Source organism: Tupaia chinensis, unplaced genomic scaffold, assembly GCF_000334495.1.
Source record: "Tupaia chinensis unplaced genomic scaffold, TupChi_1.0 Scaffold144109_1, whole genome shotgun sequence".
Lineage (NCBI taxonomy): Eukaryota > Metazoa > Chordata > Mammalia > Scandentia > Tupaiidae > Tupaia > Tupaia belangeri.
The window spans coordinates 15,955-24,307 of record NW_006203964.1 but is presented as its reverse complement, the minus strand read 5'-3'; the positions used below and the strand labels follow the sequence as shown (position 1 = coordinate 24,307).

Sequence of the window (8,353 nt, the reverse complement as noted above, 5' to 3'; positions counted from 1 at the left end):
GAAGCAAGGTTCCACAGAAAAAAGTAAAACTTGCTGCTGACGAAGATGATGACGATGAAGATGATGATGATGAAGATGATGATGATGATTTTGAGGAGGAGGAAACAGTAGAAAAAGCTCCAGTGAAGAAATCTATATGAAATACTCCTGGCAAAAATGCTCAAAAATCAAACCAGAATGGAAAAGACTCAAAACCATCAACACCAAGATCAAAAGGTCAAGACTCATTCAAAAAACAGGAAAAATCACCTAAAACACCAAAAAGACCTAGTTCTGTAGAAGACATTAAAGCAAAAATGCAAGCAAGTATAGAAAAAGGTGGTTCTCTTCCCAAAGTGGAAGCCAAGTTTATCAATTATGTCAAGAATTGCTTCCAGATGACTGACCAGGAGGCTATTCAAGATCTCTGGCAGTGGAGGAAGTCTCTTTAAGAAAATAGTTTAAACGGTTTGTTAAAATTTTCCGTCTTATTTCATTTCTGTAACAGTTTATATCTGGCTATCCTTTTTATAATGCAGAGTGAGAACTTCCGCTACCGTGTTTGATAAATGTTGTCCAGGTTCTATTGCCAAGAATGTGTTGTCCAAAATGCCTGCTTAGTTTTTAAAGATGGAACTCCACCCTTTGCTTGTTTTTAAATATGTATGGAATGTGGAATGTTATGATAGGACACAGTAGTAGTGGTGGTCAGACATGGAAATGGTGGGGAGACAAAAATATACATGTGAAATAAACTCAGTATTTTAATAAAGTAAAAAAAAATGGCTTCTTGTCTGAATAGTTTGGGAGTCTAGGAGATGGGTTTAGAGCATGGCTTCACTGAACACACCAGGACACAGCTAAGCTTTAAGATGACTTTTGAAATTAACAAGTGAAAGAAAAGGCCCAAGTTGAGGAGAGATGCTTGAAAACTTTTTAAAAAAATATTAAAAATTTACAGAGAAAGAGAGAGAGCACAAGATAGACAGAAATGGAGAGAGCATGAGACAGACTCATTTAAGTTTGTAAACTGTTCTTTCTGACATGGAGAAAGAGTATCTCATATAGATTTCTTCACTATACTTAGCCCCATTTATTGAAGTACTGTTCTTTCCTTAGTCTATGTTCTTGGCATCATTTTTGAATTTCAGAAGCCAGCAGTTGGCATAGTGGTTGAGAGCACTGGACTCCCACATGATTTGAGCCCCAGACCTGGTGTCTTGCTTTCTCACTCTCCCTGACTCTTTGTTCAAATTAAAATAAATTATAGTCAAAAATAATACATTAAGTTAAGGAAAGCAAGACCATTCTAGAAGAGAGAGAGATACAAACCAATAAACAAGATATGGAAGTAAAGACATTATTCCTGACTATATAGAAGTGAAAAGCTTTCTAAGATAACACAATATATACTAAATAATTAATAAAATTTCCCATTAATCAAAACCTATAATGTAAGAAATACCCATTAATCTAAGATACTAACCATAGTTGAAAGCGTAACTTTCAAAGATTAGATGCATGAAATGATTGTTTTAAAAATGAATTTAAGAAGTCAGTCATTTTAAATTTTTTTATAATATAAGAATATAAAGGCAGCACCTTTTTCACTCAAACCCTAAAATTGTGATACATTCTCATGATATGGACTTTATACTTTACTTGGAACCTCTTCTGTTTTTTAAACCTTTCCAAGAATTCTTATCATGCCTTATCAAAATAATATAGCACTTGGGGGCAAAGATGCAACCTAGAATCCTTGCACTGGAGGCCAAAATTGAGAAGAACTCCACAGCCACAATGAATTTCCCCTGGTTGCTCATGGTAGACCAGAACTAGTGTAACCCAGACACTGCAGAACACCAGCATGCTGAATGTGAGGAACTTGGCTTCATTGAGTGTGTCAGGTAGGTTCCTGGCCAGGAAAGCCACCATGAAGCTTCCCAGAGCCAAGAAACCCAGGTAGCCCAGTATCCAGTAGAAGGCAGTGACTGAGCCCTTCTTGCACACGATGAGAAGGTTTCTGGGTTCAGAATGTGATTCTATGTCAACAAAAGGGGGAGAAGTTTCCAGCCAAATTATACAGATAATCATTTGAAACACAGAGCAAATGGGAATGACAGAGTTGGAAGCCCCTGAGAGCAGCAAGCCCCTCATCATTCTTCCAGGATTCATGGCTTTAAATGCCAGAATCACAATAATGGTTTTGGCCAAAATAGTGGAAACAATCACAGTGAACACAAGGTCAAATGTGACTTGTTGGAGGACACAGGTGGCTTCATTAGGATGGTCAATGAAGTGCAAGGAGCAGAGAAAGCATGGAGAAAGGAGATGAGCAGAATAAAGCTGAGAGCCTGATTGTTGGCCTTGACAATGGGAGTGTGTGCTTCACAGAGATCCGCAAAACTACAGCTATGAGGACAGAGAAGCACTCCCTAAAACAACCTCAAAGGCAGGAATGACACAGGCTTGGGGAGGCAGTGAGTTCTTTCACTGTTTGTATACTCTTGAGCTGGGCACTGGACACACTGCTTTGCATCTGCTGACAAAGCAATGATCCAGCATTTCAATTTCACAAATTAATTGTCATGTTGAAGGAAATGGTCTCTTTTTGTGTACTTTTCCATGGATAAAGTCCCTGAGGTAATACCAAGATATACCAAATTAAGAGCCTATTTTGATGACATGGGGGAATTCGTTTAGCTTCAGGTGGCACCAAAGTGATTTAAAACTGGATATCAGCATATGAGGATCTTTGTTGGCCCATCTTGTGGCTCTGAATGATGCTATCAATGATGAGAATTTATTCCAGATCTCTTCTCTACTCTCTCCTGAGTTTTTCTTATGATAAACCTTATCTTTTCATGGCTTATTATATTTGTTCATTACAACAGAAATAAAGTTTTTCATTAATATGCAGAGAAAAATAACTTTATCTTGTTCTCCTAGAATGTCTTAACTTCTCTCTCTATCCTAATTTCAACTGATTTTTTCTTGTATATAACATGTCACTTTTTGTACCTACTTTTCTTATTGTACATTATAATTTTTCATAAACAATATTATCAATAAATAGTCATATGTAAATGTTGAAAACAGGTTTAATTTCTTTTTTGTAGTGGTTTTTGCCTTAAGGCATGTGTGCTTGCCAGAGAGAGAGAAAGAGACAGACACAGTGAGAGAAAAAGTGATAAATCACCTTCAGAAAGGATGGTCATGCTGCAATCCCTTTTTCTCCATTCCCTTCCCAGGCTTTGGCATGTATGTACACCTACCTGGCATGAGTTTCAAAGCACTGTGTTCAGGACTTGAACTGCGTATGGCCATGAGGAAGTCCTGCAACAAACCACTATGACAAATCCAGGTCTAATAAAACTGTGTTAATTTAAAACATTTAAATCTTGAATGGAATTTTATTGCCATTATGTAGCTATTGTTTGATGAATTGATATAATAATTACATGATAGAAGGATGGAATGTTCTTTTTGAGGTATTCATTTATATACATTTGAAAGCATGGTTTGTAACACTTTTTTTTGAGAGGCTGGTAATATTTATTTATTTTTTTTTTGAGAGATTTTCACTGTAGGGCGCGTGCGCTCGCCAGACAGACAGAGAGAGACATAGAGACAGAAAGCGAGAAATCACCCCCCAGGGGGGATGGTCATGCCGCAATCCCTTCTCCTCCATTCTCCTCTTGGGATCTTGGACACACACGCACATGCGCCCGGCGTGAGTTTTAAGCCACCGGGTCCGGGACACGAACCACGGTCGACTACGTGGGAGTCCAGCAACATAGCCATTACGCTAACTGCTGGTTCCCTGAGGCTGGGAAAAAATTTTTGCCTTTATACATTATATGGTTTCTGTTGTACATACTCCCTTCTATTGTTATGTATCAGGTAAAGCAGCCTCAGAGATTATTGAAATTAACAAATATGTCTGCATTTTAATTACTTTTTTTCTTTTTAGAAAAATAGGTGGTGTGCCTAATCTTTATCAAGTATTTATTTACATTTGGCAATATTGAGGCAATATTATTGGGGTGTTGAAAAAGTCATGATACATTTTTCCATAGAAAATTTAAAAAAATAAAAATACATCATGATTCTCACAGCAACCCAATATCTTCTGAAAGTATCATAGTGGGGGACCAGCAGTTAGCATAATGGCTATGTCACTGGACTCCCATGTAGTCGACCGTGGTTCAAGTCTTGGACCTGGTGGCTTAAATTCACACTGGGCGCATGTGCATACATGCCCAAGATCCCAAGAGGAGAATGGAGGAGAAGGGATTGCGGCGTGGCCATCCCCCCTGGGGAGTGATTTCTTGCTTTCTATCTCTCTGTCTGTCTGGCGAGCGCACGCACCCTATAGCAAAAACCTCTCCAAAAAAAAAAAAAAGTATCATAGTGGGAGTCAGCAGGTGTCATGGAAGTTAAGATCCTAGTGTGGGAAGATGATGGGAGAAGGAGAGTCTGAGGAAATACATTAAGGAGAAAAACAGAGAGGCAAGACATTTATGGGACATAGAAATGGATTATTACTTGTTGATAGTAACATGTAGGGCATCCCTAACTGGACTGGTGAGAAATGTACTCATGTTGGAAAATTCACTTTAGAAGCTAAGTGATGTATAGTGATTGAATGTATAAAACAAATTAAAATGGTAAAAAAAAAAAAAAAAGGCCCTAGGCTCCCACACGACTTATGGCAGTTTGAGTCTCAGACGTGGTAACTTGCTTTCTTAGTTTCACTTTCTATTTCATTATTTCTTGTTTGGTGAGTGTGCATGACAAATAGCAAATTTTAATAATAATAATAAAGTTACATAAAGAGTTTTTATAAAAAATAGAGTGATAATTACATATTTTTCTTGCATTACCAATTTCTATTCCAAGAGTCAGCAGATACTCCAGACTTCTGTCTCAGAAATAGGGGGAATCAGCAGTTAGCATAATGGCTATGTCGCTGGACTCCCACGTAGTCGACCGCGGTTCGCGTCCTGGACCTGGTGGCTTAAAACTCACGCCGGGCGCGTGTGCGTGCATGCCCAAGATCCCGAGAGGAGAATGGAGGAGAAGGGATTGTGGCATGACCATCCGCCCTGGGGGGTAATTTCTTGCTTTCTATCTCTCTATCTCTCTCTATCTGTCTGGCAAGCGCACGCACCCTATAGCAAAAGCCTCTCCAAAAGAAAAAGTTAAAAAAAAAAAAGAAAAAATAGGTCTGGAACCTCATGCATGTGCTTGTTTTCTTCTGGGGCCCAAGCCCTTTCTTTCTGTATTCATTTTTTCTTTTTCTTTTTGAAAATAATTATTTAATTTTACTGATTATTATTTTTAAAATTTGCTCTAGAGCAAAAGTGTTTAGCAAAAAGACACAGACAGAAAGAGAGGGAAAGTGGGAAAGCAAGTCGCCAGGGCTGAGACGCATATTATGATCAATCATGTGGGAGTCCAGTTCCTTATGAATCATGCCACCTTCTGAAATATAATTCATTCTTTTTTAAAAAATATTTATTTATTCAATTTTATTTGTTATTATTATTATTTTTAATTTGACCAGAGAGAGAGTGAAACTGAGAAATCAGTTGTCAAGTCCAAGACTCAAACAGTCGGCCATGTGTGAGTCTAGTGCCCTTAGCAACGACGCCACCTGCTGGCCCTGAATTATTCATTTATTTAAAAAAAAAAAAATTGCCAGGAGGCCCATTCACTGACGAGAGAGAGACACCCAGAGAGCAAAAGAATTTGAGGCAGCACCACTTCTGTAAAATGGTCATGTCACAATCCCTTCTGCACCATTTTCCCCCTTATCATTATTTTTCATAACATACAGAATCCTCATGTATTTTCCAAGTCACCTGGTTTGGGACTCACGTCACAATTTGGGTAGCCACCTTAACTACCATGTCATAGGCTGTCTCCATACCTCTACTTTTATTTTTTGTTTTCCACACTTATTTGATTTTGCAATTCACCAAGATTTTTTTTCTTGGCAGATAGCAGCCTGAATATAAATATTTAGTTTTACTGATGATGAAAATAAAATGACTTCTACTGTTAGAATACCTGGAATTGCATACTTATGAAAACATTTAAACCACATTTATTCCTTAAATATTGGAAAAATGGAAGCATAATTTCTAACAATTTTCTGTATTTCACATTTGATAGTACCACATTTTATTTTGATAATCCTTTGATTTTATATATTATATGACAACAAATTTGAGGTGCCTAATTGTTTTCAACCTGTCCCATTGGGGACTCAAACCATGAGGTTGGCCAGGTGGAATCCAGTGAGTAACCCCCACACCACTTGCTGGATCCATACTACCCAATTTTAGCAATAAAGTTCAGTGCTGAATATATTTCCTCTCTTGTTAGAGTTAACAAAATTTACAGAATCAAAGACCTTCATTTCTACAGGACACTAATACCCTAGTAAATATTAATGTTTATTTTATTTTTGAGTTATTTATTCATTATAATTATTATTTCAATTTGAGCAGAAAGACAGAGAGAGAGGGAAAGTGAGAAAGGAAGCTGTCAGGTCCAGGACTTAAGGCATGGTTGGCCAGCCATGTGCAAAATCAGTGCCCTAACCACCACGACACCTGCTGACTTTAATGTGTATTACTTAAAAGATTATTTTATTTTGGAGATTTGATAAGTACTACATATTTCTTTACTGGAAATTCACAATATATTTATCATATTAAATTCTCTAAGAAACCCAGTAGTAGCATGTATTCACCTTGTTTTACTCAAATTTCTACATGTAAGTCACTTATCATTTTACAATATATTTATAGAATGTAAAGAGTGGTCAATGTTACCCTTTAACATAGTATAAGAAGGATTTATTCAAGTTTCCTAAAATAAAGTCCAGTATTAACACTCTTATAATTGGCTATTTATCTTTGCATAAATGCTCCCTATGAGACTTATGTATTTCTAAGAAAGGGTCACTCATTCCCATCTCTGGAAGGGGTTTTAAAAATATTTCAGGAGAGAAAAGACATCTGTAGCAGGAACATTTGTAGTATGAACTACAAAGGAGAGAATTAAAAATTGGTGATATTGAGAAAAGCAAAAAGTTTTGTTCTTTTTTTTTTTTTTGTATAGAGTGCATTCACTTGCCAGAGACAGAGAGAAACACACGCACAGAGACGGAAAGAAGGGAAGTGAGATATCACCCTGTTTTTTTTTGGGGGGGGAGAATGTCCACAGCACAATCCATTCTCCTCCATTCTCCTCTTGGGAATTTGGACATGTGACACACATGCAGAAAGCGTGTTTTTCAAGCTGCCAGATCTAGGAATTCAACTGTAGTCTGCCATATGGGCATCTAGTGCCATAACTACTACACTACATGCTGGCTCCCAACAAGAAGACTTTTGTTCAAAATGTGCCAGTGCTACACCATGAAAAATGGAGACAAGCACAAGACTGGGCATAGTATTTAGTCTGCTGGGGTATAAGACAGGTCAGGCCCCTGGATTCTCCTATACAGATGCCAACAAGAACAAAGGCATCCATCACCTGGGGAGAGGATACCCTGATGGTGTGTCTGGAGAATCCCAGAAAGTATCTCCCAGGAACAAAAATAATTTTCACTGGTATTAAAAAGAATGCAGAAAAAGCAGAGTTTGTGCCTTATCTTGAAAAAGCTACTCCTGAGTAATAGTTGGCAACTTCCTGGACATCAGGTGAGCTAGTGGGTAAGATGCTGAATTCCCATATGGCTGAATGCAATTTGAGTCCTGGAACTGGTGGTATAAATCTCACACTGGGTATTTGAAATCATTTCCCAGATCCTGAGAGAATGAAAGAGTAGGGACTGCAGCATGGACATCCCCGCAGCAAGTAATTTCTCACTTTATCTCTTTCTTCCTCTCTTTTCAATGCATGTGCCCTGTATTTAGCAAAACTCTTTAAAAAATTGTTTTAAGTTGGCCACTCCTTTATTTATGTCAAAACAGAAATGTCTTACTTTTTCCTAAAAAAGAAATAATTTATTTTTAAAATTTCATTCTTTTTTATTATTTTTAAAATTTGATAGGAGAGAAACAGAGGGGCAAAAAGGAAATATTTTTAAAATTTGATCAGAGAGAAACAGAGGGGCAAAAAGGAAATGTGAAAACAAAAACCTCCTGGTCTGGGACTCAAACTGTGATCAGCTGTGTAGTTCAGTACCTCAGTCATCACGTTACCTGCTGGCCCCATGTCTCATTCTTTCATGTGTACCATAATTAATTGATATCCTACTCATAAATAAAATGATTGGCTTATGGGATATTTTTGGTGGACAGTCCTGCTGAGAAGGTCATACTGGCTTATGATTAAATAAAAATTACTGGTTTTA

The 8,353-nt window shown here is 37.5% G+C and overlaps 1 pseudogene; it reads left to right on the top strand.

The window, feature by feature from the left end:
* Positions 1 to 431, top strand: part of LOC102485580 (nucleophosmin-like) — an 866-nt pseudogene extending 435 nt beyond the window's left edge.
* Positions 432 to 8,353: the final 7,922 nt, after the last annotated feature.